The sequence below is a fragment of the Oenanthe melanoleuca genome, chromosome 9, assembly GCF_029582105.1.
Source record: "Oenanthe melanoleuca isolate GR-GAL-2019-014 chromosome 9, OMel1.0, whole genome shotgun sequence".
NCBI lineage: Eukaryota > Metazoa > Chordata > Aves > Passeriformes > Muscicapidae > Oenanthe > Oenanthe melanoleuca.
In genome coordinates this window covers 18,967,068-18,973,067 of record NC_079343.1, presented here as the reverse complement: position 1 = coordinate 18,973,067, position 6,000 = coordinate 18,967,068, and the positions used below count along the sequence as shown (strand labels likewise).

The window sequence follows — 6,000 nt, the reverse complement described above, 5'->3', positions numbered from 1 at the left end:
CCTGGGCCTCCTTTTCTCCAGCTGAGCCCTCCGGGTCCCTCCCGGGGCCACTCCAGTGGAGCATCAGCTGTGGAATGCCGGGGGCATCCTCATCCCCCGTGTCCCGTCCCTCACGGCTATCACTCAGTGTCCCTATCCCCCGTGTCCCGTCCCTCACGGCTATCACTCAGTGTCTCCATGTCTCGTGTCCCGTCCCTCACGGCTGTCTCTCAGTGTCCCTATCCCCCGTGTCCCGTCCCTCACGGCTGTCTCTCAGTGTCCCTATCCCCCGTGTCCCGTCCCTCACGGCTGTCTCTCAGTGCCCCTATCCCCCGTGTCCCGTCCCTCACGGCTATCACTCAGTGTCCCTATTCCCCGTGTCCCGTCCCTCACGGCTGTCCCTCTGTGTCCCTATCCCCCGTGTCCCGTCCCTCACGGCTGTCCCTCAGTGCCCCTATCCCCCGTGTCCCGTCCCTCACGGCTGTCCCTCACACGCGGGGTGACAGAAGCGCCGCCAGCAGGGGGCGTGGCGCAGTGCGCGCTCTGACGTCACGCGGCGCTGCCATGGTAACGGCCCGTCACGTTGTCCGGTCCATGCGGGCGGGGCGGAGCCGCTCCCGCCCCAGCAGCGCCATGGCGGCGGCTCGGTGACACCGCGCTCCGCGGCCGCCCGGACACCGCAGGTACCTCCGCCCGGGGGATGTCCCCGCGGCCGGGCTCTGCCCGCGGCCGGCTCTGCCCGCCTCCCGCGGCTCCGCGCGGCCGCCCCAGGGCGGTGCCCGGTGCCCCCGCGGCTCCGCTGGCCGGCCCGGGGCCGGGCAGCCTCGGCCGGGCGGGGCCGCGTGGGGCCGCGGGCCGCGCTTCCCGGCGCGGCGGCAGCGCCGGCCGCTCCCGCGGGGCTGCGGGCGGGCGCGAGGCTCCCGTGCGCTTCCCGCCCGAGCCGCGGAGCCCGAGGACGGGCTTGGCCCCAGCGGGGCGGGCTCGGGCTGGCCGGTGCCGGGGAGGGTCCCGGGCAGGTCCCGGTCCCGCGTCCGGCGCTGCCCCCGCGGGGCCGCCCGGCAGCGCCGCGCCCGCCCCGCCCCTTGGGCGGCCCCATCCGCGGCGATGGGGGGGCATGGGCGGCACCAGCGCAGCGCTGGAGGGGGGCGGCTGGGAGGCAGAGCTCGGGCGGCGCCGCCGGCAGCGGCCCCAGCGCCGTGAGAGCCCGGCAGGTGAAGCCCCCGGCAGGGAGAGCCCCGCGGGACAGGGGCCGGGGCGGCCGCGGGGCGAGGGCGCGGTCCCGGGCTCCGCCGGGAGCGGCGGGATGGGCGGGCGGCAGCACCCGGTGCCGTCCCGCCCGCCCCGGAGCGCGGGCACAGCGCCCGGCTCGGCGGGGAAGGGAGGGGCCGGGGCACGGCCCGGGGGGTCCCCGGGGTGGTGCCGGGGACCGGGGGTGCGGAGGGGAGGGAGAGGCTCGGTACCCCGGGCTGGGAGGTGAGCAGCGGGCGGGGCGGGGCGGGGCGGGGGCAGCGACCCCCGGTGCCGCCGGGTCCGGCTCGGACACGGCCGGGCTGCGGGTCCGTGCGGCCCGGGAGCAGCTGCCGGGCTCAGGCAGCCCGCGCTGGGCAGTGCCGGCGGGCACGGGCTGCAGAGCTCCGGCTGGACCGGCACCTGCGCTCCGGGCTGTGCTGCGGGCGGCAACAGGCGGCTCCAGCCTCGGGAGCAGCTGGGGAAGCTCCGCTCCCGGGTCCGAACCTGACCGGAGCAACCCAGCCCTCGGCTGGCTTTCAGCGTTCCATAAATCGGCTTTGTGGCGAGAGGCTGTGACTTAAACGCCTTCCGTGACTATTGTGGCAAAGGTGAATCGGAAGGTGCTCCCCGTCTTTAGGAAAAGTGCAAAGTCATTAGGTGCTTTTCGTGTCATGCTTTGTAGGTATTGCTCATTTCTCCATCCAGGTTTATTTTACTTCTCTTAAATCTGCTTTTTTTATTTTTGCACTTGTTGCTGAGATTATAATCTTTAATTTTTAGTTTGATTTCTGTTGGAAATTGTGAAAAGTATCCAAATTGCTACCAGCTATAGATGTGGTAGACTAGTTTATGCTGTAATATTATCTAAACTAATGCAAAATAAGCTTCTGATCTGTTCCCTCCTGTTAATTATACAGTTGAGAATGTTGTCTTTTATTAGACTGGTTATTGTAACTTGGAAAGTACATGATTTTCCAGGATGGTTTTCAGTTCTGAAATAGAAGTGGGGTAAGTCTCAAAGCTAAGTATGAGCTGAGGAAAAAAAGTGCTTAATTTAATTAGGTATAATCAATTTCTGAAGCAACAAAGGAGTAGATGCTCCTCTGCTGGGTGGAGGAAAGGAAGGGGAAAGAATGGCAAAATGGTGCAGGGAGAGGAGACAGGTACCAGGCTGTAAAACCCGCTGTGAAAGCCAGGGAGAGATGAAAACTGTTCTGTAGGAATAGCACGGACGTGAGTCTGCAAAGTCATGGGAGTGTTCAGGGGAAAACCTGAAGCTGCTTCCTGACTTGTGTTAGAAATATGGGAAGTGATGTAAAAGATGGTCACTAACCTGACAATGAAGTGTCAGCTACAGGAGGTGCACTTACTGCTTAGAGCTGGGGAAAGTCTGCAGCCATGCTAACAGGAATAATAACTATATCAACAAATTAAGATGAAACAAACCACATGACAAGCACACACAGTCCTGAAAGTCTCTTAATTGGATGGAAATTTCAGTGGGTTTTTGCAGGGTTTGTTTGTGATTTTTAAGAATGATAGCTGTGGTGAAGTTAATTTGTGCTTCCAAAGAGCAGACTGATGTTATCTTGGAAGAAGGGGGCTAGGGAAATGAGGGAGATTGTAAGTACATGGATATGTCTTGCTGTGTGTCTGCTCTGGCAAACTATATTTTGAATTATTATTTCTCTAAAATGAGCAGTTTTCACAGTGAATAATGCAGATGGGTTATACAAATTTAATAGGCTAAGAACTATGCTATAATAGTATATTATATACCTTTCATGTTAATCATGAAAAAATTGAGTTTGAGTTACAGATGCCTCTTTCTCTCTCTTCTGTATTGTTAAAGTGCTGCACAAATAGCTGCTGCTTTATCTCTACTCCAGCCCTTTCTGAGTGCTTGGCAAGTTGGTATTGATTAACTGCTCCGGTCATTTAAATCTTAAGTAAAAAATTGTTGGCTGCAAATGTCATCTGTTACGTTTATGTTGGATAATGAAAGTTTCAACTGTATTTTAATGTTGCTTAATTGAGGACTAATGCATCTCGTGTTTAATTTGTGCAAGTATTTTAGTTTTCAAGTTTCTAAAGAAAAATATAGGACTCAAAAACCTCACTAGAAAACCTTGCAAAAATATTTTTGAATACAGAACTGTGTAGTTCTCTCCTGGACCATTATGGAACTTTAAAAAATGGCACAGCATTTATGAATATAAGATTTTGAAGGTGAATAAGAAATACAAATAAAAAAATCCCCACAGTATGTAGATAAATGATCTGCAGTTACTCTGTTTTCTGCCAGAGTCTTTAATTTATGACTGTTGTGTTAGTGAAGGCAGTCATTTATATTTTTATATCTCAGAAGTGACTTTGAGATGTCTTACTGAACTAGTAAGAAATTCAGAATCTCTGAGCTGGACGTGCAGTGCATGCTCCTAGAATGTAAATACTTTGGGACAGTGATAATGCAGTGATTGTGTTTTGTACTTAACACTGTCTGGAAATATCAGTGCTCAGATTAATGCAGCTCCCAAGTGCCTGGAACTGGCTGTTTAGAAAGTATGCATAGTATTGCTAATCAAGAAAATATTTTTTAAGTTGCACCAAATTTTTTTTCTGTTTTCTAATTGGATACAGACCTGTCACTTACTTCATCTTCTGAAGTGTGTAATTAAATTTAGTTGTTATTGTTTCATTCTTGTGTGAAACTTCTGTGTTTTGCAGCCCAGAGTTTTGTAACGGAATTTATGTGAAACAGAACTGGACCAAGTGCTCCTGAAAAACACGTAATGTGTGCTGTTCTCTTGAGGCTGTGCTCTGGTACCTGATATTAGTGCAGAGAGCTTCATGGAGCTTCCTGGATAACGGGAGGCTGGGCTGTACTAAGCTGCAGCTTTAGTTAAAAGGATGGCACTGTTCAGGCCTGGGGTCATGTCTTCAGCAGTGTTTGAACAGCAGAACTGTCTTTGCAGAGAGCCTGAAACAGAAGAGCAGGAGGGGAATTCCTGAATGCTTTGAGTGAATGTCAGCCTGGATGCCACCAGTGACACTGGATGTGAGATCATTGTGAGTGGCTGTGGGGCAGTGCCTGGGGAGAGCTGGGCTGAGGGTTTGTGAAAGCCAGAATTAACACTGGTACTGATGGACATTGGCTGGCAAATGCTTATGCAGTTCACTGAAGATGGTTTCATTTCATTTACGGTGTCTCGACTTCCAAAAGTTTGTGAAATGCTGACAACTAAGCCAAATTTTGATTCAGTTACTGTAACTCCTGCAATCTCTTGCTTTCTAAAAGGGCTTAAATTGAAAAGAAGGGGAAAGATGGAAATGCCTGTTTGTGTTGTAGAGCAAAAGGCACTCTCAAGTGCCACCTATTACATAAAATTAGTTCTTTGGGGCAAAACAGGTTTGACAATCTGCAGGAATTGTTTTCTTCCCTCCTTCTTATGTTAGATCTCAGACAAATATTAATCATATGGATTTTCAGTGTAAGCCAAATATTTGAGTCATTGTGAATCCCAGTGTTTTGAAACATTAAAAGAGCTGAGTAATGTTAACATTGAAATTATTTTTTAAGGTTTTAATTTTCAAATGGGGTGGGGAGGAGAACAAAATGAAATCATAAAATCAATCTCAGAATTGAATGTGCTTCTTAAATGAGATTGGTTTTGGAGCTGCTTTCAGTGACTGTCTTGGCAGCTTTACAAGAACAAATCACCTCATTGCAATCAGCACTGGGAACTCTTGGACCTGCCTGGTTTGTTTTCATCATGCAGGTATTAATTCAGGTGGTCAGCATCCAGTCTAGCACAGAGCATCCAAGCAGTTTCCAGATAACCTGATGATTTAATTCTTGTTGGATTATTTTTTGTATATGTTTTTTGATATATATATATGTATATATATGCATATATATATGTTGTAATTTTTTCTAACATAAATTGCACTTATGTAATTTTATGTTTATATATTGAAATGCAATTTGTGTGGTATTTGTGTGCATTTGAAGTCTTGTATTAAAATTAAAGATGCTTTTTAATGATCTATTGCTGAAATGTGATATTTAAAATCAGTTTAAAAGAAATATTTGATCTGAGTATTTTTCTGGTACCCTTTGTGTCATAATTGGTTGTTGATGATTGTATACATAAAACAGTTTTATTCCTAGCTTGGAAAAGGAAGACATTTTTCTTCTTCCAGATCTTGATTTAAGTTGAGCTTATTTGTTACTGAGCTGGAAAAAGTATTCAGATTCCATGTATAGATGTTATGCTTGTCAAAATCTGATTTCACACATGAAATTTAGTGTGTACTTATTGATTTTGATCAGCGTTGATGATTTGACTTAAAGATTTTGACAGTGCAATGTCATGTCACAGTACTAAAAGTTAGTAAATTGGAGTTCACTAGGTTTTAGGTAGTTAAATCCTGTAAAAGCTTTCTCTTCCCCTGTAAAATATGAATTAGATTTAGGACCATGTATTTATCTTGTGTTGCTGTTGAGGAGGAAGACTGGAGCCCTTCCCTTTGCTTGTGCACAGTGCTGATGAGAAGATTGAGTTTTGTTTTAATCTTGACATTAGGCACGATAAAAGCAGACTTAAAAAAACACAGCAAAGTTTCCATGACAGCATCAAGTCCAGATGCCCTAGAATTTCAAGAAATTAATCAGGACATTGGTACCATTTTCCTTCCATTGAATGGTAGGAAGGACATAGCAGGGGGGTTGGGTTCTCCTGGCTATCTCAGGGGAGGGGAGTAGTGCTCCACAGGGAAGTGTTACAGCTT

General features: G+C 49.1%; 1 protein-coding gene across 3 annotated transcripts in view; it reads left to right on the top strand.

Moving 5' to 3' along the window:
• Window positions 1-524: 524 nt before the first annotated feature.
• Window positions 525-6,000, top strand: part of GNB4 (G protein subunit beta 4) — a 30,615-nt gene continuing 25,139 nt past the window's right edge. The window contains exon 1 of one of the 3 annotated variants that reach the window (XM_056498670.1): window positions 525-662. The gene's annotated coding sequence lies outside the window, so the exon portion shown is untranslated. Of the gene's footprint in view, window positions 663-1,110; window positions 1,191-4,129; window positions 4,279-6,000 lie in introns of those variants that run through there. The other 2 variants (XM_056498672.1, XM_056498671.1) reach the window with 2 other exon arrangements.